Genomic DNA, 24,810 nt, shown 5'->3' on the forward strand with positions numbered 1-24,810 from the left:
GCTAAAAGGACAAATAGAAAGTCTCCCAATTGCAGAAAGAGCTGTAGCCACCTTGGAGGCAGCAGCTATTTCCCTCAGTCTTAACCGGGCAAAAGGGAAGGTTTGGACCTGGGGGGGAAGGTGGCACAAGAATTAATTAATTACGGGAGAAAATATGGCCCAATTCCTTCAAATACAACTGATTCTAGATCAATTCGGCGCACAGAGTGCAAAACCCTGTCCCCAGCAAAACTCCAAAAGGTAAGGTTCTCCCCTGGGCTGGGTAGACAAACAAATACAGGGGAAGAACGCAAGGAGAAAAGAAATGCCCTGTGGATTGCGGGCTTACAAAAGGGAGTCCCAAGGACCCTAATGGATGGCCAGCCCACTAATAAATTAGAACTATTCATCCAAGAGTGGCCAGCAAAAGAGGAACCATTAAAAGCTGTCCCTGCTACAGCCCCTCCCCTGGAGGAACCACAAGAAAGGGAAGGTGACAGAAAACCCTTATCTTTGCAGAAGGTAAGCCAGGGGGCGAAGGGTGGATTCACATCAGGCGCCTTTCTAACAATTCCAGAGGAGACCCGTTAATAACCTGTCCTACTGGTCCCCACAAAGCCCCGGTAACTTTTTTAGTAGATACTGGTGCTCAGGTGTCTGCCCTTAAAATTGAAGATGCCTCCTCACGTGGAATCACTCCCTCACGTAAGAGTATACGTGTCACAGATGTTTTTGAGAATAGCCAAGCCCAGATGACAGCAAAGGTAAGACGCTGGTTACCGGCAGAAGAGAAAGCAGTTGACACCCTAATGATTACAGGTGAATTTCCTACAAATTCACTGGGTCTGGACCTCCTAAAGGGAAGGCCTTGGACCAATGAAGAAGGAAAAATAGGGACTTTGGGGCAGGAAACCTCCCATTTGTGTTTGTTAAGTTCTGCTCCTGCTCTTCCCCCCTCCCTAGTAACCAATGTCAAACCTTACCCCTTGCCTTTAGGAGCCAGAGAAGGAATCACACCAATTATTGCACATTTGAAAGAAAAAGGAATAGTGATTGCAACACATTCCCCTTACAATGCTCCTGTGTGGCCAGTCCGCAAGCCTAATGGCAACTGGAGACTGACAGGAGACTATCGGCGGCTTAACTCAAATACAGGGCCTCTCACTGCTGCAGTCCCAAACATTGCTGAGCTGAGAGCTACTAGACAAGAACAAGCTCATCCAATTGTGGCCACTATTGATGTCAAGGACATGTTTTTTATGGTCCCCTCGCAGGAACAAGATCAGGAGCGTTTTGCTTTCACGGGGGAGGGCCAGCAATATACTTTCACTCGCCTCCCACAAGGATTCAAACACTCACCCACTCTAGCACATCATGCACTAGCACAAGAATTGTCACTCATTCCTCCTGCACCAGGAGTAAGAGTATACCAATACATTGATGGCATTTTGGTGGCAGGAGATGAGATTACACCTGTACAAACAACACAAACAAACATCATTAAACATCTAGAATCCCCGGGCTTACGTATTCCTCCTGAAAAAGTACAACTCCCTTCCCTAGAAGTAAAATTCTTGGGAATCTGGTGGAAAGGAGGAATGGTGTGTATTGCCCCAGACACCCTCAGCCACCGAGACCAAATTGAAACCCCAGAGACTAAAAAAGACCTGCGGCATGCTTTAGGCCTGCTAATTTTTTGGAGGAAACACATTCCTGACTTTTCAATAATTGCAAGGCCCCTGTATGATTTGCTAGGAAAAAAAGCAAAGTGGGATTGGACTCCCTTGCACGATGAGGCCCTACAACTCCTAATTTTTGAAGCTAACACATACCAATCCCTAGGTCCTATACATCCCACTGATCCAGTACACATGGAATGGCGATTTGCAAGCTCTGGACTGTCTATACATTTATGGCAGAAAGGACCCGATGGTCCGACCAGACCCATAGGGTTTTACTCACGCAGTTTAAAGATGTAGAAAAACTATATTCTACCTGGGAAAAAAGTTTATTCGTGGTCAGCACTGCTTTTCAGGAAGCAGAGAAAACTACCCACAAACAACCCCTGATTTTAAGGGAACCTTTTCAAGTCATCAAGTCAGTTTTGGCAGGAATCCCACCCCCTGACGGGGTGGCCCAACGTGCCTCTGTTTGCAAACGGTATGCTCAAATGGAACATTATTGCACCATTTTTCAAGTAACAGAAGGAGCTCGCAAAAATCTTCCTCTACAAGATGAGGTAACCCTAAATAGCACCACTGACTTTTCACCTTCTATGATCCAAGTTGCTCCCCCGTACTCAGAACGATTGCAGAATGTGTGGTTTACGGATGCATCAGCAAAGCGAGAAGGTAAGGTTTGGAAATGTGGTGCTGTAGCCTTACAAATAAATACAGGCAAGCAAATTGTAACAGAAGGGGAAGGTAGTGCACAACTGGGAGAACTGGCAGCAGTCTGGAGTGTATTTAACCATGCATCTGAAACCTCAGACTCTGTATATGTTTACACTGATTCTTTTGCTGTGTTCAAAGGGTGTACTGAATGGCTCCCCTTCTGGGACAAAAAGGACTGGGAAGTAAACAGGGTGCCTGCTTGGCAAAAGGAAAAATGGCAAGAAATTCTTGCTGTAGCAAAAAAGGGGAATTTTCTTAGTTGGCTGGGTAGCCTCTCATCAAGAAAAGGAAACCCCAACTAGCCACTGGAATCACAAAGTAGATGAGAGGGCCAGATTAGCCCCACTAAGTAGAAAACCTCCAAGAGAAAACTGGGATCCATTATTAGAATGGTTGCACTTAAAGCGACAGCACACCGGGGCACAAGACCTATACAAGGAAGCAGCAAGCAGAGGATGGCCGGGGACTCGGGAAATGTGCCGTACCTGCAGATCTTCATGCGAGCAGTGCCGGACCCGATCAGAGCGTCACCCTTTAGAACAGCCCCCCTCACATATCAGAGACAGGAAAGGGACTGTGGGACACATGGCAAGTAGATGATATTGGACCTTTTGGAAAGTCTGAGGGCAAACAACACGTGGCGGTAGAAGCCAGGTCAGGACTAGTCCAAGCAGGAGCCTTCTCTCGGGCAACTAGTGCAAACACATTAGAAGCCCTTAAAATGTGGTTCAGTTTCTTTCCAAAACCTGTACCTATCCAATCCGACAACGGGGCACATTTCACAGCGACCATCGTCCAAAAATGGGCCAAAGAAGAAGGGATCCAGTGGATATTTCACACACCCCATTATCCACAAGCAAATGGCATCGTCGAGAGAACAAATGGCCTGCTTAAGCGATTTCTGAAACCTCAACATTCTAATTGGACTGAACGACTATGGGATGCTGTGAAAACAGTACATGAGCAATGGGGAGTAAATGGATGTCCCAGACTCACAGCTTTTTATCTGCAGCCTCCCTCCTTGATACCAGCAACATCTAAACCTACAGGTAATCAAAAACCCGCACGCTTCCCAGGACAGCCTGTATGGGTGGAACTGCCTACCGCAGGAGCTGTACCCATGGTACTCACTACTCCTTTGAACATGCATACCTGGAAAGCAAACGATGCTTATGGCAAAGAACACAAAATAAGCTCTCGCTGGCTTATTCCTACATTTTAATATTAGCCCTGAAAGGGGCTGGACAGACTTTTTCTTGTCTTTCACAGGTAACTGAACAACAGGAGAAAAAAATATTCAGGACTGTGCATGAAAAACCTCAGATACAAACTATGCTTCGGTTTACTGGTAATTGTGATTGTAACATGTTAGCTCTATTTTTATGCTTATTTACCTTGTGCATGTGCTCAGCAGAGCTAGCTAGCAGAGCTAGATCAAAGGAACCTTGCCTGGAAATTAGGAAAAGGGTTTGCAAAAATATGGAATCCTACTGATCAAGGTGTATGTGTAACATTACCTGATTCTGCTGAACCAGGATTGCCATCTTACATAGTACCCTTGAATTTATCTTTTGTCCTCAATATGACTAGTGTGGCAGCCCCATTGCCTCTACCTGAACAGTGGACAAGTCAGAAAAATGGAGCCCAAGTTGAGTGCAGAGGTACCCCTATAGTACATAACCTTTACCAAACATATGACCCACCTTCTGATGCACCTCATGAAGGACAGTTGCACCAGAAATATTGTAGAACTAGGCGTCCAAAGGTAAATAGAACCATCTTATCTCAAATTGAATCCCCTCACCCAGCCATCAAATTAGATAAAAGTCAATTCAGCCCTGAGACAATAACCTTTGAGGAATATAATGCTAAACAGCCCTGCCTTGTTTACCCATGGGATCCACGGTTTGACCCACTCTACACACCAGATGTAGATGAAGGCAAATATAGCACAGTTTTTAACCCTTCCTGCTGTGGTCAACTTCCGAACATAACGAATAGAACCCCAATCGACTGACAACATTTAATGTGGGCATGGTCTGTACAAACAGTTCTTAAAGGTAAATTTAGAGACTAAAAAAGACTACAAAAGAAGATAGTCCTCTATTCAATTGCTCAAAGGTGATAACATGCAAAGAAGGACCAGGAGATCCTCCAGAAACATGGTTTTCACTTAGAATTCGAACATTAGGAACTGATGTGTGTACTTGTTGGGGATACCTCTCAAAAGGCTGGAGAAATCAAGATGAGTCCTGTAACTCCTCCTACAAATACCTTCTCAACCCATGTGGAGTTCCTTTTACCCCCTACCCAGTCCGTGGGACTCCAATCAATACTAAGCCAAAAATCACCATCCTTGATTATGCAGATGCAACTAAGTGGAAAACTGCAAAATATATAGCCCCTCTTGGAATGGCTTGGGGATGCTCTGATGAGATATTTTATTCACATTTGTCATTAGAACAACATGCTGGACTTAGGTGTGGAATTGGAATTCCCTCCCTTTGCCCCAGACGTATTTTTACTTTCACCAAAGTGTCTAAAGAACGTCACTGTCGTAGTGTTCCCTCTTCAAAGGCAACACAAAGAGCAGAATGGGCAATTCAAGGAGTTGACATTCCAGATTACTATACCACTGGACAAAAAGTATCTCTATTTCTGGAAAATTTCTTTACTCCCTATGTTACCTTTAAAAGACACCAGTTCGTATTAGAAGATATTACCTGGCAATTAAGTATATGAAGCAATTGGACACAAGATGCATTTGGAGAATTATACACCCAAGTCCAGCAAAATACTAAAATGACCCTGCAAAATAGATTAGCTTTAGAGATGGTATTGTTAAAAGAACAAGGAGTTTGTGGGATGTTCAATAGAACAGAAACTGAGGGTTGTATTACAATTCATAATGCCTCTAGCTCCGCTGAGGAGGCATGAGCTAAGATGAGAGAAATAAGTAATCATACTAGAAATTTGTTTCATGCAATGCAACCGCGAGAAGTATTTGATAGTTCATGGGTCACTACCATCCTAAAGTATTTTGGGCTCACAGGGTGGGGAAAATGGTTAGCACAACTTGGAATAACAATTGCTACTGGAATTGCATTGCTAATCGTTGGTATTGGCTGGGTTAAATGCATGATACAACACTTACTCCTTTCCTTCTCCCCCTCTGTACGCTGTATTCAAATCACCACCACCGAAGAAGGCTGACCCTTGCCTCTCCCCCCCCACCACCACCACCACCGCTGCCTGCTGCGAGACACTCTGAGGCCTCCTGGAGCCGACGCCGCCCGCCTGAGGAGAACCCCCCGAACCTGCAGCCCTGGAGCGGAACCACGAGTGAGTTGTGGAACCCCTCCCCTGCTGCTGCGTGCCGTGCTGAGAGCACCGCGAGTGGGCCAAGGCTCGGCTGCAGCGACCGGGCACCGCGCCTGCAACTCGGAGGACGGGCGGCCGCCTTGCAGCCAAACTGCTCCCAAGGTCAGAGGAGGCAGATAAGACGCTTCCAACTGCTTCGCTCCCCCCACCCCATCTCGGCGGCACTAAAGGTAGCACAGTGAGCTGCTGCTCAGACGGACCTTCCCTTCTCTTTTTTTTTTTCTTTCTTTTTCCTTTTTTGTAATTGGGAGACATTGCCAGCATGGGCGCAGAGTTTCAGCACCAGAAGACCCCGTACTACAGGTATGGACTTGCTTTTTAACAAAAAAAGGCATAAAATACGACCAACAGGCTTTAACAGCCTTAAGCACATGGTGTAAGAGCCACAGACTAGACGGCTCCGAGGGGACTGCCCTGGGCTTGGAAAGGTTGAAGCAGGCTGGTAAAATGAGAATCGAAGCGGCTCCCACAGGAGATGAGACAGCTATTAATGTGCTAAAGCCTTGGAGGCTCCTTTAAAAAGGAGAATAATGCAAGGATGACGGTGGGAACGCGGCGGGCGCCGCCCACTGAGGCCGGCAGCGAGGAGAGGGCGCCGGGAGAGGCAGCGGGAGGCGTGGCCGCAGCACCGGGCGCGCAAGAGAGCACCGCGGCCGAGCAGCCTTTCCGCCAGCTGCACATCCTGGTCCCTCTCGCCCTGGGAAATGCGTGTGGGGGCTGGGGCCAGGGGGGCTCCGTCCCTCTCAGCCCTGGGGTGACCGCCCCGAGTATCCCCCGCCATGACTTGGACAGAGATCCCCCCCAGTCCCGATCGTTCCCCGACAGGAGAGGCCTGAAGACACCACAGGACCCCCCAGGATGCAGAGGGACGGAGACAGCCCCGGGCCATGCGTGCTCCTCACCCCAGCTGAGGCCTGGGGGGCTCTGGCCTCCTCTCCCACGGGGAAGGCGGGGGCTTGGGGATTTGTTTGCATCGCAAGCGACTCGCTGGGAGAGCAAAGTTCACTCAAGGCATTTGATGTGGTTTTTGCCAATTTTATTTTGTTTTACCGTGTTTTACCTGGCATTAGCTGATTTTACCTGGTATTACCTGATTTTACCGTGTTTTAACTGTATTAGATTATATTAGATGGTATTAGCCGGTATTACCGTGTTTTACCTGGTATTACCGTGTTTTACCTGGTATTACCGTGTTTTACCTGGTATTACCTTTGGTGGGCTTCGGGTGGTGTCCGAACTCTTCCGATTTTGTCCCTCGTTGCCCCGGCGCTGCTGGGGCCCTGCCTTTGCCGAGCCGGGGTTGCTGTCCCTCGTTGCCCCGGCAGTTGCCCGTCCCTGCCTTTGCCGAGCTGGGGTGCGGTCCCTCGTTGCCCCGGCAGTTGCCCGTCCCTGCCTTTGCCGAGCTGGGGTGCGGTCCCTCGTTGCCGCGGTAGTTGCCCGTCCCTGCCTTTGCCGAGCCGGGGTTGCTGGCGCTCCCACTGCCATCTGGAGGGGCCGGCGCAGGTACCTGAGAAAAGTGGCAGAGAGAAAAGGCGCATTGGCGGCGAGAAGCGGCGCAGCGAACCATCCCATCTCCCTCCCAGCCACCCCCTCACACCCGCCCCGGCCCGGGGCTCCAGGGCCGCGGCGCTGAGGGCCGGGCCGCTCCCAGAGCTCCGGCCTCGGGGCTTCCGCTCCTCTCCGCCCGCTCCGCTGCTGCCGCCTCCACGCCGGGACTGCAACTGAAGCCCCGCCACCGCCGCCGCCTTATATAGGCAGCCTAAGCCCTGCCCCCCCGGGCGGCAGCCAATGGGAATCGAGCGCCAAGGTTCCTCATTGTGAGGAAACAATGAGGGGCGGGGCCAGAACGTAGCGGAGCGATCTGATTGGTCGAGAGGCAGCGGGTCAATGACATCACACCCCGGGCATTACCAAAGCTTAGCAAAAATGAAACCCTATAAAATAGAAAAATTACATTTAAAACGCCACTGGAGTGTGGCATTCAGCAGCGGCCGCTCTTTATTGGGGCCAGGTGCACCAGGGGATTTCTCCTCTGAAATATCCTGTGTGCCGAGGGCTCCAAAGCTCCTGTTCACACGCTGTGCTTTGCATCCTTTTGCATTGCTATCATTCGATTCAACGCTGCCCTGAACTCCCCGCTGGACGCTGCAAAGAGCGGTCTCAGAGCTGCTGAGCCACTACTAGCAGGCATCCTGTGACCATGCCTGGCAGTGCTGGCCGCAAATTTTCTGTGGAAACAGAGCGTCCTGCAGCTGTATCCAACGCGCCTGCACAGCCATCACAAAAACGCTCGCCCAAGACAGACACGCTATCAGAAGCGGCCGATCCATGCTTAAGCATCATGCCTGGAAATAGCGGCTGGCCAGGAAGTCCTAATGTCGCCGCTGCCCTTTGTGACAACTCTGCGGCGCAGGCGGCGGGGCCACGACGTCTCCGGGCGACGACACTGCCCCAGAGGCAGGGGGCTCGGGGACGGCCAGTGCCAGCACCGCACCGAGCCCGCTGATTGCTCCACAGGCCGCGGCCTCTGTGACACGCGGGGACAGCGCCTGGCTCGCAGCGCAGGGAGGCAGGGCCGGCATCAGGGCGGGCTGGGGGAGGGGTCGGCATTGAAGCCCCACTTGGGCTGCCTTGGGCTGCCATTGCGGCTCAGGCCGGCCTTAGGGCTGGCCCTGCCCTTAGGGCTAACGGTGGCCTTGAGCTTGGAGCCTGCCTTGGGCTAGGGAGTGCACCTGGGGCACTGGCCTTAACTCCATGAATGGTTGGCCTTAGGGCAGCAGTTGGGGCTGAGTTTGGGAGTTAGAGCTAAAGGCGGCATTGGAGTGTGGGCTGGGGCTGGGCTCAAAGCTGGACTTAGGGCTTCAGTTGGGATTGGTGTTGGGCTTGATCTTAAGAGTTGCAGTTGGGGCTGGCTTTGGCCTTCGAGCTCACCGTTGTTATAAACGAGGCTGAGACTTTTTTTAAAAAAGAAAAGCCAACTCGTTTGTTTATTCATTAACAACTGAGAGCGAGAACCCAGGATAAGCCCAGGCTCCGCACGACAAGCCAGAGTAAAGCAGCACACAAAAAGGACAGTGTGACCCTCCGGGTGCAACCTCGGACCCCAAGTTCCGCAGGAGCTCCCCGGATAAAGTCCCAGGTCCGTTCTTATGCCCTCTGTCCGTTCACAATTGGTGGATTTTGGATTCTTCTTCTGATTGGCTCGCTTCCAGGGGTTCTATTGGTCTTTATCAAGATGCATTTTTGTCCAATCATTTCCCGAGGGTGTCGAATGATTGGCTAAGCGGTCCAAGATGTTGACATCACCTGCATGAGGTCATTTTCTAGTCCATCACGTCATCACATCCCCAATTGCGTCTCCACCTAGTGCTCACACTCCGATATTACACCCAGACAGTCTCGCAATATCCTCCGTTAACATGCCCATTTATCCAACTATCGACTCCCCTCTTTTCTATCTCCTCCAAACAGTAAAAATCAACACCCTGAAACCAATTCATTTATTACACCGTTGCATTTGGTTTAGGGCTGAGCATTTAGCAAGGGGCTGGAATTAGGAGAGGCCTCGGCGTTAGGGCTGGGTTTTACATTACAGCTACCATTGGCGTGAAGGCTAAATGCGGCGTTTGCCTTCAGCCTGGCCTTGGTATTGGCTCTGGGGCTGCACGGGTCTGCCACTGGCATGGGATGAAATCCAGGACTGTGAGCGTGTCTAAACATGGAGTGAGACTGAGATCAGAATGGGCGTGCGCTTTGGGACCGAGCGCACGCCCAGCGGAAAAGAGAAGACGTCACTGCGGGATGTCCCTGGCATCGTCCCCGCCCTGCTCAGGCACCACCAAACCTGGCGGCAGCTGCCTTGGCCAAGATGCAGGTGCTCCCAGCTCTGGCTGCTCCCGCTTCCGGGTGCTCCCAGCCCCCCTCCAGCTCTGCTGGAGCCCCTTTAGGCACTGCAAGGGTGATTGGCCCCAAACTGGGCCCTACTTTTACTGTCAAATAAAATACATCAATTTTTTGGCATCGACATTTAATCTCGTTTGGTTTTAATCTCACATCTGGCAATATTTTGAACCTTCTAAGTTCTTTCTGGTTTATGCTCAGAGACTTCGCCTGCTTTGCTTTTCTGGGTCTGAACCGGATCGTAACACTTTATTGGCATAGTCGGCAGGATCCCCGTAAAATGAGAGTGTTGTTTCCAAAAAATGCATGAATTGCTAATTCTTATGATTGGATCATTTTAGGAAAATAAAACAACGTACCTTTCTACATTTCCTAACACCTCTCTACCTTTCTTACTCTGTCTTACTCTTTTGTTTGTTTGTTTGTTTGCTTGTGTGTTTGCACATGCACCTGAGCTAAAACGGTGCTCCCGAGGCCCAGGGTCTGGGAAATTGGCACTCCTGTAGGTAAAAGACCTGGGAGGTTTGGAAAGTAATTTTGAGACTTGTAACTTTGGTAAACACTAGGTGCTCTCGAGGTGTAAGGAGTAGGACCTCAGAAACCATTTTGTAAGGGGTGTCCCTCAAGAGAGACTACTCCAGTGTTTGTAACTTTCTTTGGTTTGGCAGAAGAGGAACCTTCCCAGAGTGCAGGGGTGAGACTTTTGTAAATTTACTTTACGCTGGGCATCCTCTAGGAATGATCACTCCGACATTTGTAAGTAACATGGGACATCATACACAAGCTTTGTTTACTTTGTTGGATGAATTTGGTGCCAGGCCATCTCCTCCAGGGACGGACTGGGCACAAAACTATTGGTATAATATCCAAGCACTTGTTGATCGAGTCTCTGTCCTGCGCACAGGAGCGAGACTCAAAAAAGGTAAAGCACAACCAGTGGTATGTTCTGTCTTAGCTGCTGCTGTGCTAGCTGCAGTAGAACACAGAGAGCACCAGCAGAAAGCTGATATGGAAGTTACTGCTTCATTACAGCATTTGGTTAAAGCATTGCCATTTCAGCTGGAGCTAACACCCACCTCCTCCAGGAAGAGATAAGGAATGAAAAGGCTAGTGTCTGTGTGCTCCGAGAGGAGCTGTTTGCAAGATCAGCAAATGAGGGAAAAAAGGAGTCAGAGCTGGAACTATCTAAAGAAGCGTACCCCCTCTCGGACTTAGAATCCTTGCGTAATCACTCAGAAAAGCCCTCAGCCTCGCTCCGTCCCTTCATTAAAACAGAATACACCCATGAGGCTTCAGACGACGACACACCTGACATAACCACAAAAGAAATCCCATCTACAGCTACTGAATTGGCCAAACTAAAGGAAGGATATAGCCAAAGTCCCAAAGAATCTGAAACTGAATGTGTTTGGAGACTCTCTCTCACACGGGCTGACCAAATTCTGTTCTCAGAAAAAGAGGCAGAAGGGTACTGGAGGGGCAGGAGTCTTCCTTACCACAGGAGATAACCGTGCTCCTTGGTCCCTCCCCAGAGAGCTGCTGATTGGGCTGGCAGACTCAGTCCTTCAGAAAGAGGAGATCCCCTGGCTATAGTAAGGAATGTCAATCAGACTGTAGAAAGTGTACAGAAAGCGGCTCGTTTACAAATGATGCATGATAGGAAATTAACACCACGAGGTGAATCTCCAGTGATCGTGCCTGTGGATCCTGAGAGAATGATACCTCTTATCAGAGGCCTCCCTGAAGCTGTGAAACCCATAGGCATGCAGCTAAAAGGACAAATAGAAAGTCTCCCAATTGCAGAAAGAGCTGTAGCCACCTTGGAGGCAGCAGCTATTTCCCTCAGTCTTAACCGGGCAAAAGGGAAGGTTTGGACCTGGGGGGGAAGGTGGCACAAGAATTAATTAATTACGGGAGAAAATATGGCCCAATTCCTTCAAATACAACTGATTCTAGATCAATTCGGCGCACAGAGTGCAAAACCCTGTCCCCAGCAAAACTCCAAAAGGTAAGGTTCTCCCCTGGGCTGGGTAGACAAACAAATACAGGGGAAGAACGCAAGGAGAAAAGAAATGCCCTGTGGATTGCGGGCTTACAAAAGGGAGTCCCAAGGACCCTAATGGATGGCCAGCCCACTAATAAATTAGAACTATTCATCCAAGAGTGGCCAGCAAAAGAGGAACCATTAAAAGCTGTCCCTGCTACAGCCCCTCCCCTGGAGGAACCACAAGAAAGGGAAGGTGACAGAAAACCCTTATCTTTGCAGAAGGTAAGCCAGGGGGCGAAGGGTGGATTCACATCAGGCGCCTTTCTAACAATTCCAGAGGAGACCCGTTAATAACCTGTCCTACTGGTCCCCACAAAGCCCCGGTAACTTTTTTAGTAGATACTGGTGCTCAGGTGTCTGCCCTTAAAATTGAAGATGCCTCCTCACGTGGAATCACTCCCTCACGTAAGAGTATACGTGTCACAGATGTTTTTGAGAATAGCCAAGCCCAGATGACAGCAAAGGTAAGACGCTGGTTACCGGCAGAAGAGAAAGCAGTTGACACCCTAATGATTACAGGTGAATTTCCTACAAATTCACTGGGTCTGGACCTCCTAAAGGGAAGGCCTTGGACCAATGAAGAAGGAAAAATAGGGACTTTGGGGCAGGAAACCTCCCATTTGTGTTTGTTAAGTTCTGCTCCTGCTCTTCCCCCCTCCCTAGTAACCAATGTCAAACCTTACCCCTTGCCTTTAGGAGCCAGAGAAGGAATCACACCAATTATTGCACATTTGAAAGAAAAAGGAATAGTGATTGCAACACATTCCCCTTACAATGCTCCTGTGTGGCCAGTCCGCAAGCCTAATGGCAACTGGAGACTGACAGGAGACTATCGGCGGCTTAACTCAAATACAGGGCCTCTCACTGCTGCAGTCCCAAACATTGCTGAGCTGAGAGCTACTAGACAAGAACAAGCTCATCCAATTGTGGCCACTATTGATGTCAAGGACATGTTTTTTATGGTCCCCTCGCAGGAACAAGATCAGGAGCGTTTTGCTTTCACGGGGGAGGGCCAGCAATATACTTTCACTCGCCTCCCACAAGGATTCAAACACTCACCCACTCTAGCACATCATGCACTAGCACAAGAATTGTCACTCATTCCTCCTGCACCAGGAGTAAGAGTATACCAATACATTGATGGCATTTTGGTGGCAGGAGATGAGATTACACCTGTACAAACAACACAAACAAACATCATTAAACATCTAGAATCCCCGGGCTTACGTATTCCTCCTGAAAAAGTACAACTCCCTTCCCTAGAAGTAAAATTCTTGGGAATCTGGTGGAAAGGAGGAATGGTGTGTATTGCCCCAGACACCCTCAGCCACCGAGACCAAATTGAAACCCCAGAGACTAAAAAAGACCTGCGGCATGCTTTAGGCCTGCTAATTTTTTGGAGGAAACACATTCCTGACTTTTCAATAATTGCAAGGCCCCTGTATGATTTGCTAGGAAAAAAAGCAAAGTGGGATTGGACTCCCTTGCACGATGAGGCCCTACAACTCCTAATTTTTGAAGCTAACACATACCAATCCCTAGGTCCTATACATCCCACTGATCCAGTACACATGGAATGGCGATTTGCAAGCTCTGGACTGTCTATACATTTATGGCAGAAAGGACCCGATGGTCCGACCAGACCCATAGGGTTTTACTCACGCAGTTTAAAGATGTAGAAAAACTATATTCTACCTGGGAAAAAAGTTTATTCGTGGTCAGCACTGCTTTTCAGGAAGCAGAGAAAACTACCCACAAACAACCCCTGATTTTAAGGGAACCTTTTCAAGTCATCAAGTCAGTTTTGGCAGGAATCCCACCCCCTGACGGGGTGGCCCAACGTGCCTCTGTTTGCAAACGGTATGCTCAAATGGAACATTATTGCACCATTTTTCAAGTAACAGAAGGAGCTCGCAAAAATCTTCCTCTACAAGATGAGGTAACCCTAAATAGCACCACTGACTTTTCACCTTCTATGATCCAAGTTGCTCCCCCGTACTCAGAACGATTGCAGAATGTGTGGTTTACGGATGCATCAGCAAAGCGAGAAGGTAAGGTTTGGAAATGTGGTGCTGTAGCCTTACAAATAAATACAGGCAAGCAAATTGTAACAGAAGGGGAAGGTAGTGCACAACTGGGAGAACTGGCAGCAGTCTGGAGTGTATTTAACCATGCATCTGAAACCTCAGACTCTGTATATGTTTACACTGATTCTTTTGCTGTGTTCAAAGGGTGTACTGAATGGCTCCCCTTCTGGGACAAAAAGGACTGGGAAGTAAACAGGGTGCCTGCTTGGCAAAAGGAAAAATGGCAAGAAATTCTTGCTGTAGCAAAAAAGGGGAATTTTCTTAGTTGGCTGGGTAGCCTCTCATCAAGAAAAGGAAACCCCAACTAGCCACTGGAATCACAAAGTAGATGAGAGGGCCAGATTAGCCCCACTAAGTAGAAAACCTCCAAGAGAAAACTGGGATCCATTATTAGAATGGTTGCACTTAAAGCGACAGCACACCGGGGCACAAGACCTATACAAGGAAGCAGCAAGCAGAGGATGGCCGGGGACTCGGGAAATGTGCCGTACCTGCAGATCTTCATGCGAGCAGTGCCGGACCCGATCAGAGCGTCACCCTTTAGAACAGCCCCCCTCACATATCAGAGACAGGAAAGGGACTGTGGGACACATGGCAAGTAGATGATATTGGACCTTTTGGAAAGTCTGAGGGCAAACAACACGTGGCGGTAGAAGCCAGGTCAGGACTAGTCCAAGCAGGAGCCTTCTCTCGGGCAACTAGTGCAAACACATTAGAAGCCCTTAAAATGTGGTTCAGTTTCTTTCCAAAACCTGTACCTATCCAATCCGACAACGGGGCACATTTCACAGCGACCATCGTCCAAAAATGGGCCAAAGAAGAAGGGATCCAGTGGATATTTCACACACCCCATTATCCACAAGCAAATGGCATCGTCGAGAGAACAAATGGCCTGCTTAAGCGATTTCTGAAACCTCAACATTCTAATTGGACTGAACGACTATGGGATGCTGTGAAAACAGTACATGAGCAATGGGGAGTAAATGGATGTCCCAGACTCACAGCTTTTTATCTGCAGCCTCCCTCCTTGATACCAGCAACATCTAAACCTACAGGTAATCAAAAACCCGCACGCTTCCCAGGACAGCCTGTATGGGTGGAACTGCCTACCGCAGGAGCTGTACCCATGGTACTCACTACTCCTTTGAACATGCATACCTGGAAAGCAAACGATGCTTATGGCAAAGAACACAAAATAAGCTCTCGCTGGCTTATTCCTACATTTTAATATTAGCCCTGAAAGGGGCTGGACAGACTTTTTCTTGTCTTTCACAGGTAACTGAACAACAGGAGAAAAAAATATTCAGGACTGTGCATGAAAAACCTCAGATACAAACTATGCTTCGGTTTACTGGTAATTGTGATTGTAACATGTTAGCTCTATTTTTATGCTTATTTACCTTGTGCATGTGCTCAGCAGAGCTAGCTAGCAGAGCTAGATCAAAGGAACCTTGCCTGGAAATTAGGAAAAGGGTTTGCAAAAATATGGAATCCTACTGATCAAGGTGTATGTGTAACATTACCTGATTCTGCTGAACCAGGATTGCCATCTTACATAGTACCCTTGAATTTATCTTTTGTCCTCAATATGACTAGTGTGGCAGCTCCATTGCCTCTACCTGAACAGTGGACAAGTCAGAAAAATGGAGCCCAAGTTGAGTGCAGAGGTACCCCTATAGTACATAAGCTTTACCAAACATATGACCCACCTTCTGATGCACCTCATGAAGGACAGTTGCACCAGAAATATTGTAGAACTAGGCGTCCAAAGGTAAATAGAACCATCTTATCTCAAATTGAATCCCCTCACCCAGCCATCAAATTAGATAAAAGTCAATTCAGCCCTGAGACAATAACCTTTGAGGAATATAATGCTAAACAGCCCTGCCTTGTTTACCCATGGGATCCACGGTTTGACCCACTCTACACACCAGATGTAGATGAAGGCAAATATAGCACAGTTTTTAACCCTTCCTGCTGTGGTCAACTTCCGAACATAACGAATAGAACCCCAATCGACTGACAACATTTAATGTGGGCATGGTCTGTACAAACAGTTCTTAAAGGTAAATTTAGAGACTAAAAAAGACTACAAAAGAAGATAGTCCTCTATTCAATTGCTCAAAGGTGATAACATGCAAAGAAGGACCAGGAGATCCTCCAGAAACATGGTTTTCACTTAGAATTCGAACATTAGGAACTGATGTGTGTACTTGTTGGGGATACCTCTCAAAAGGCTGGAGAAATCAAGATGAGTCCTGTAACTCCTCCTACAAATACCTTCTCAACCCATGTGGAGTTCCTTTTACCCCCTACCCAGTCCGTGGGACTCCAATCAATACTAAGCCAAAAATCACCATCCTTGATTATGCAGATGCAACTAAGTGGAAAACTGCAAAATATATAGCCCCTCTTGGAATGGCTTGGGGATGCTCTGATGAGATATTTTATTCACATTTGTCATTAGAACAACATGCTGGACTTAGGTGTGGAATTGGAATTCCCTCCCTTTGCCCCAGACGTATTTTTACTTTCACCAAAGTGTCTAAAGAACGTCACTGTCGTAGTGTTCCCTCTTCAAAGGCAACACAAAGAGCAGAATGGGCAATTCAAGGAGTTGACATTCCAGATTACTATACCACTGGACAAAAAGTATCTCTATTTCTGGAAAATTTCTTTACTCCCTATGTTACCTTTAAAAGACACCAGTTCGTATTAGAAGATATTACCTGGCAATTAAGTATATGAAGCAATTGGACACAAGATGCATTTGGAGAATTATACACCCAAGTCCAGCAAAATACTAAAATGACCCTGCAAAATAGATTAGCTTTAGAGATGGTATTGTTAAAAGAACAAGGAGTTTGTGGGATGTTCAATAGAACAGAAACTGAGGGTTGTATTACAATTCATAATGCCTCTAGCTCCGCTGAGGAGGCATGAGCTAAGATGAGAGAAATAAGTAATCATACTAGAAATTTGTTTCATGCAATGCAACCGCGAGAAGTATTTGATAGTTCATGGGTCACTACCATCCTAAAGTATTTTGGGCTCACAGGGTGGGGAAAATGGTTAGCACAACTTGGAATAACAATTGCTACTGGAATTGCATTGCTAATCGTTGGTATTGGCTGGGTTAAATGCATGATACAACACTTACTCCTTTCCTTCTCCCCCTCTGTACGCTGTATTCAAATCACCACCACCGAAGAAGGCTGACCCTTGCCTCTCCCCCCCCACCACCACCACCACCGCTGCCTGCTGCGAGACACTCTGAGGCCTCCTGGAGCCGACGCCGCCCGCCTGAGGAGAACCCCCCGAACCTGCAGCCCTGGAGCGGAACCACGAGTGAGTTGTGGAACCCCTCCCCTGCTGCTGCGTGCCGTGCTGAGAGCACCGCGAGTGGGCCAAGGCTCGGCTGCAGCGACCGGGCACCGCGCCTGCAACTCGGAGGACGGGCGGCCGCCTTGCAGCCAAACTGCTCCCAAGGTCAGAGGAGGCAGATAAGACGCTTCCAACTGCTTCGCTCCCCCCACCCCATCTCGGCGGCACTAAAGGTAGCACAGTGAGCTGCTGCTCAGACGGACCTTCCCTTCTCTTTTTTTTTTTCTTTCTTTTTCCTTTTTTGTAATTGGGAGACATTGCCAGCATGGGCGCAGAGTTTCAGCACCAGAAGACCCCGTACTACAGGTATGGACTTGCTTTTTAACAAAAAAAGGCATAAAATACGACCAACAGGCTTTAACAGCCTTAAGCACATGGTGTAAGAGCCACAGACTAGACGGCTCCGAGGGGACTGCCCTGGGCTTGGAAAGGTTGAAGCAGGCTGGTAAAATTAGAATCGAAGCGGCTCCCACAGGAGATGAGACAGCTATTAATGTGCTAAAGCCTTGGAGGCTCCTTTAAAAAGGAGAATAATGCAAGGATGACGGTGGGAACACGGCGGGCGCCGCCCACTGAGGCCGGCAGCGAGGAGAGGGCGCCGGGAGAGGCAGCGGGAGGCGTGGCCGCAGCACCGGGCGCGCAAGAGAGCACCGCGGCCGAGCAGCCTTTCCGCCAGCTGCACATCCTGGTCCCTCTCGCCCTGGGAAATGCGTGTGGGGGCTGGGGCCAGGGGGGCTCCGTCCCTCTCAGCCCTGGGGTGACCGCCCCGAGTATCCCCCGCCATGACTTGGACAGAGATCCCCCCAGTCCCGATCGTTCCCCGACAGGAGAGGCCTGAAGACACCACAGGACCCCCCAGGATGCAGAGGGACGGAGACAGCCCCGGGCCATGCGTGCTCCTCACCCCCGCTGAGGCCGGGGGGGCTCCGGCCTCCTCTCCCACGGGGAAGGCGGAGGCTTGGGGATTTGTTTGCATCGCAAGCGACTCGCTGGGAGAGCAAAGCTCACTCAAGGCATTTGATGTGGTTTTTGCCAATTTTATTTTGTTTTACCGTGTTTTACCTGGCATTAGCTGATTTTACCTGGTATTACCTGATTTTACCGTGTTTTAACTGTATTAGATTATATTAGATGGTATTAGCCGGTATTACCGTGTTTTACCTGGTATTACCGTGTTTTACCTGGTATTACCGTGTTTTACCTGGTATTACCTTTGGTGGGCTTCGGGTGGTGTCCGAACTCTTCCGATTTTGTCCCTCGTTGCCCCGGCGCTGCTGGGGCCCTGCCTTTGCCGAGCCGGGGTTGCTGTCCCTCGTTGCCCCGGCAGTTGCCCGTCCCTGCCTTTGCCGAGCTGGGGTGCGGTCCCTCGTTGCCCCGGCAGTTGCCCGTCCCTGCCTTTGCCGAGCTGGGGTGCGGTCCCTCGTTGCCGCGGTAGTTGCCCGTCCCTGCCTTTGCCGAGCCGGGGTTGCTGGCGCTCCCACTGCCATCTGGAGGGGCCGGCGCAGGTACCTGAGAAAAGTGGCAGAGAGAAAAGGCGCATTGGCGGCGAGAAGCGGCGCAGCGAACCATCCCATCTCCCTCCCAGCCACCCCCTCACACCCGCCCCGGCCCGGGGCTCCAGGGCCGCGGCGCTGAGGGCCGGGCCGCTCCCAGAGCTCCGGCCTCGGGGCTTCCGCTCCTCTCCGCCCGCTCCGCTGCTGCCGCCTCCACGCCGGGACTGCAACTGAAGCCCCGCCACCGCCGCCGCCTTATATAGGCAGCCTAAGCCCTGCCCCCCCGGGCGGCAGCCAATGGGAATCGAGCGCCAAGGTTCCTCATTGTGAGGAAACAATGAGGGGCGGGGCCAGAACGTAGCGGAGCGATCTGATTGGTCGAGAGGCAGCGGGTCAATGACATCACACCCCGGGCATTACCAAAGCTTAGCAAAAATGAAACCCTATAAAATAGAAAAATTACATTTAAAACGCCACTGGAGTGTGGCATTCAGCAGCGGCCGCTCTTTATTGGGGCCAGGTGCACCAGGGGATTTCTCCTCTGAAATATCCTGTGTGCCGAGGGCTCCAAAGCTCCTGTTCACACGCTGTGCTTTGCATCCTTTTGCATTGCTATCATTCGATTCAACGCTGCCCTGAACTCCCCGCTGGACGCTGCAAAGAGCGGTCTCAGAGCTGCTGAGCCACTACTAGCAGGCATCCTGTGACCATGCCTGGCAGTGCTGGCCGCAAATTTTCTGTGGAAACAGAGCGTCCTGCAGCTGTATCCAACGCGCCTGCACAGCCATCACAAAAACGCTCGCCCAAGACAGACACGCTATCAGAAGCGGCCGATCCATGCTTAAGCATCATGCCTGGAAATAGCGGCTGGCCAGGAAGTCCTAATGTCGCCGCTGCCCTTTGTGACAACTCTGCGGCGCAGGCGGCGGGGCCACGACGTCTCCGGGCGACGACACTGCCCCAGAGGCAGGGGGCTCGGGGACGGCCAGTGCCAGCACCGCACCGAGCCCGCTGATTGCTCCACAGGCCGCGGCCTCTGTGACACGCGGGGACAGCGCCTGGCTCGCAGCGCAGGGAGGCAGGGCCGGCATCAGGGCGGGCTGGGGGAGGGGTCGGCATTGAAGCCCCACTTGGGCTGCCTTGGGCTGCCATTGCGGCTCAGGCCGGCCTTAGGGCTGGCCCTGCCCTTAGGGCTAACGGTGGCCTTGAGCTTGGAGCCTGCCTTGGGCTAGGGAGTGCACCTGGGGCACTGGCCTTAACTCCATGAATGGTTGGCCTTAGGGCAGCAGTTGGGGCTGAGTTTGGGAGTTAGAGCTAAAGGTGGCATTGGAGTGTGGGCTGGGGCTGGGCTCAAAGCTGGACTTAGGGCTTCAGTTGGGATTGGTGTTGGGCTTGATCTTAAGAGTTGCAGTTGGGGCTGGCTTTGGCCTTCGAGCTCACCGTTGTTATAAACGAGGCTGAGACTTTTTTTAAAAAAGAAAAGCCAACTCGTTTGTTTATTCATTAACAACTGAGAGCGAGAACCCAGGATAAGCCCAGGCTCCGCACGACAAGCCAGAGTAAAGCAGCACACAAAAAGGACAGTGTGACCCTCCGGGTGCAACCTCGGACCCCAAGTTCCGCAGGAGCTCCCCGGATAAAGTCCCAGGTCCGTTCTTATGCCCTCTGTCCGTTCACAATTGGTGGATTTTGGATTCTTCTTCTGATTGGCTCGCTTCCAGGGGTTCTATTGGTCTTTATCAAGATGCATTTTTGTCCAATCATTTCCCGAGGGTGTCGAATGATTGGCTAAGCGGTCCAAGATGTTGACATCACCTGCATGAGGTCATTTTCTAGTCCATCACGTCATCACATCCCCAATTGCGTCTCCACCTAGTGCTCACACTCCCATATTACACCCAGACAGTCTCGCAATATCCTCCGTTAACATGCCCATTTATCCAACTATCGACTCCCCTCTTTTCTATCTCCTCCAAACAGTAAAAATCAACACCCTGAAACCAATTCATTTATTACACCGTTGCATTTGGTTTAGGGCTGAGCATTTAGCAAGGGGCTGGAATTAGGAGAGGCCTCGGCGTTAGGGCTGGGTTTTACATTACAGCTACCATTGGCGTGAAGGCTAAATGCGGCGTTTGCCTTCAGCCTGGCCTTGGTATTGGCTCTGGGGCTGCACGGGTCTGCCACTGGCATGGGATGAAATCCAGGACTGTGAGCGTGTCTAAACATGGAGTGAGACTGAGATCAGAATGGGCGTGCGCTTTGGGACCGAGCGCACGCCCAGCGGAAAAGAGAAGACGTCACTGCGGGATGTCCCTGGCATCGTCCCCGCCCTGCTCAGGCACCACCAAACCTGGCGGCAGCTGCCTTGGCCAAGATGCAGGTGCTCCCAGCTCTGGCTGCTCCCGCTTCCGGGTGCTCCCAGCCCCCCTCCAGCTCTGCTGGAGCCCCTTTAGGCACTGCAAGGGTGATTGGCCCCAAACTGGGCCCTACTTTTACTGTCAAATAAAATACATCAATTTTTTGGCATCGACATTTAATCTCGTTTGGTTTTAATCTCACATCTGGCAATATTTTGAACCTTCTAAGTTCTTTCTGGTTTATGCTCAGAGACTTCGCCTGCTTTGCTTTTCTGGGTCTGAACCGGATCGTAACACTTTATTGGCATAGTCGGCAGGATCCCCGTAAAATGAGAGTGTTGTTTCCAAAAAATGCATGAATTGCTAATTCTTATGATTGGATCATTTTAGGAAAATAAAACAACGTACCTTTCTACATTTCCTAACACCTCTCTACCTTTCTTACTCTGTCTTACTCTTTTGTTTGTTTGTTTGTTTGCTTGTGTGTTTGCACATGCACCTGAGCTAAAACGGTGCTCCCGAGGCCCAGGGTCTGGGAAATTGGCACTCCTGTAGGTAAAAGACCTGGGAGGTTTGGAAAGTAATTTTGAGACTTGTAACTTTGGTAAACACTAGGTGCTCTCGAGGTGTAAGGAGTAGGACCTCAGAAACCATTTTGTAAGGGGTGTCCCTCAAGAGAGACTACTCCAGTGTTTGTAACTTTCTTTGGTTTGGCAGAAGAGGAACCTTCCCAGAGTGCAGGGGTGAGACTTTTGTAAATTTACTTTACGCTGGGCATCCTCTAGGAATGATCACTCCGACATTTGTAAGTAACATGGGACATCATACACAAGCTTTGTTTACTTTGTTGGATGAATTTGGTGCCAGGCCATCTCCTCCAGGGACGGACTGGGCACAAAACTATTGGTATAATATCCAAGCACTTGTTGATCGAGTCTCTGTCCTGCGCACAGGAGCGAGACTCAAAAAAGGTAAAGCACAACCAGTGGTATGTTCTGTCTTAGCTGCTGCTGTGCTAGCTGCAGTAGAACACAGAGAGCACCAGCAGAAAGCTGATATGGAAGTTACTGCTTCATTACAGCATTTGGTTAAAGCATTGCCATTTCAGCTGGAGCTAACACCCACCTCCTCCAGGAAGAGATAAGGAATGAAAAGGCTAGTGTCTGTGTGCTCCGAGAGGAGCTGTTTGCAAGATCAGCAAATGAGGGAAAAAAGGAGTCAGAGCTGGAACTATCTAAAGAAGCGTACCCCCTCTCGGACTTAGAATCCTTGCGTAATCACTCAGAAAAGCCCTCAGCCTCGCTCCGTCCCTTCATTAAAACAGAATACACCCATGAGGCTTCAGACGACGACACACCTGACATAACCACAAAAGAAATCCCATCTACAGCTACTGAATTGGCCAAACTAAAGGAAGGATATAGCCAAAGTCCCAAAGAATCTGAAACTGAATGTGTTTGGAGACTCTCTCTCACACGGGCTGACCAAATTCTGTTCTCAGAAAAAGAGGCAGAAGGGTACTGGAGGGGCAGGAGTCTTCCTTACCACAGGAGATAACCGTGCTCCTTGGTCCCTCCCCAGAGAGCTGCTGATTGGGCTGGCAGACTCAGTCCTTCAGAAAGAGGAGATCCCCTGGCTATAGTAAGGAATGTCAATCAGACTGTAGAAAGTGTACAGAAAGCGGCTCGTTTACAAATGATGCATGATAGGAAATTAACACCACGAGGTGAATCTCCAGTGATCGTGCCTGTGGATCCTGAGAGAATGATACCTCTTATCAGAGGCCTCCCTGAAGCTGTGAAACCCATAGGCATGCAGCTAAAAGGACAAATAGAAAGTCTCCCAATTGCAGAAAGAGCTGTAGCCACCTTGGAGGCAGCAGCTATTTCCCTCAGTCTTAACCGGGCAAAAGGGAAGGTTTGGACCTGGGGGGGAAGGTGGCACAAGAATTAATTAATTACGGGAGAAAATATGGCCCAATTCCTTCAAATACAACTGATTCTAGATCAATTCGGCGCACAGAGTGCAAAACCCTGTCCCCAGCAAAACTCCAAAAGGTAAGGTTCTCCCCTGGGCTGGGTAGACAAACAAATACAGGGGAAGAACGCAAGGAGAAAAGAAATGCCCTGTGGATTGCGGGCTTACAAAAGGGAGTCCCAAGGACCCTAATGGATGGCCAGCCCACTAATAAATTAGAACTATTCATCCAAGAGTGGCCAGCAAAAGAGGAACCATTAAAAGCTGTCCCTGCTACAGCCCCTCCCCTGGAGGAACCACAAGAAAGGGAAGGTGACAGAAAACCCTTATCTTTGCAGAAGGTAAGCCAGGGGGCGAAGGGTGGATTCACATCAGGCGCCTTTCTAACAATTCCAGAGGAGACCCGTTAATAACCTGTCCTACTGGTCCCCACAAAGCCCCGGTAACTTTTTTAGTAGATACTGGTGCTCAGGTGTCTGCCCTTAAAATTGAAGATGCCTCCTCACGTGGAATCACTCCCTCACGTAAGAGTACACGTGTCACAGATGTTTTTGAGAATACCCAAGCCCAGATGACAGCAAAGGTAAGACGCTGGTTACCGGCAGAAGAGAAAGCAGTTGACACCCTAATGATTACAGGTGAATTTCCTACAAATTCACTGGGTCTGGACCTCCTAAAGGGAAGGCCTTGGACCAATGAAGAAGGAAAAATAGGGACTTTGGGGCAGGAAACCTCCCATTTGTGTTTGTTAAGTTCTGCTCCTGCTCTTCCCCCCTCCCTAGTAACCAATGTCAAACCTTACCCCTTGCCTTTAGGAGCCAGAGAAGGAATCACACCAATTATTGCACATTTGAAAGAAAAAGGAATAGTGATTGCAACACATTCCCCTTACAATGCTCCTGTGTGGCCAGTCCGCAAGCCTAATGGCAACTGGAGACTGACAGGAGACTATCGGCGGCTTAACTCAAATACAGGGCCTCTCACTGCTGCAGTCCCAAACATTGCTGAGCTGAGAGCTACTAGACAAGAACAAGCTCATCCAATTGTGGCCACTATTGATGTCAAGGACATGTTTTTTATGGTCCCCTCGCAGGAACAAGATCAGGAGCGTTTTGCTTTCACGGGGGAGGGCCAGCAATATACTTTCACTCGCCTCCCACAAGGATTCAAACACTCACCCACTCTAGCACATCATGCACTAGCACAAGAATTGTCACTCATTCCTCCTGCACCAGGAGTAAGAGTATACCAATACATTGATGGCATTTTGGTGGCAGGAGATGAGATTACACCTGTACAAACAACACAAACAAACATCATTAAACATCTAGAATCCCCGGGCTTACGTATTCCTCCTGAAAAAGTACAACTCCCTTCCCTAGAAGTAAAATTCTTGGGAATCTGGTGGAAAGGAGGAATGGTGTGTATTGCCCCAGACACCCTCAGCCACCGAGACCAAATTGAAACCCCAGAGACTAAAAAAGACCTGCGGCATGCTTTAGGCCTGCTAATTTTTTGGAGGAAACACATTCCTGACTTTTCAATAATTGCAAGGCCCCTGTATGATTTGCTAGGAAAAAAAGCAAAGTGGGATTGGACTCCCTTGCACGATGAGGCCCTACAACTCCTAATTTTTGAAGCTAACACATACCAATCCCTAGGTCCTATACATCCCACTGATCCAGTACACATGGAATGGCGATTTGCAAGCTCTGGACTGTCTATACATTTATGGCAGAAAGGACCCGATGGTCCGACCAGACCCATAGGGTTTTACTCACGCAGTTTAAAGATGCAGAAAAACGATAT

Source organism: Aphelocoma coerulescens, unplaced genomic scaffold, assembly GCF_041296385.1.
Source record: "Aphelocoma coerulescens isolate FSJ_1873_10779 unplaced genomic scaffold, UR_Acoe_1.0 HiC_scaffold_46, whole genome shotgun sequence".
NCBI classification, from domain to species: Eukaryota; Metazoa; Chordata; class Aves; order Passeriformes; family Corvidae; genus Aphelocoma; species Aphelocoma coerulescens.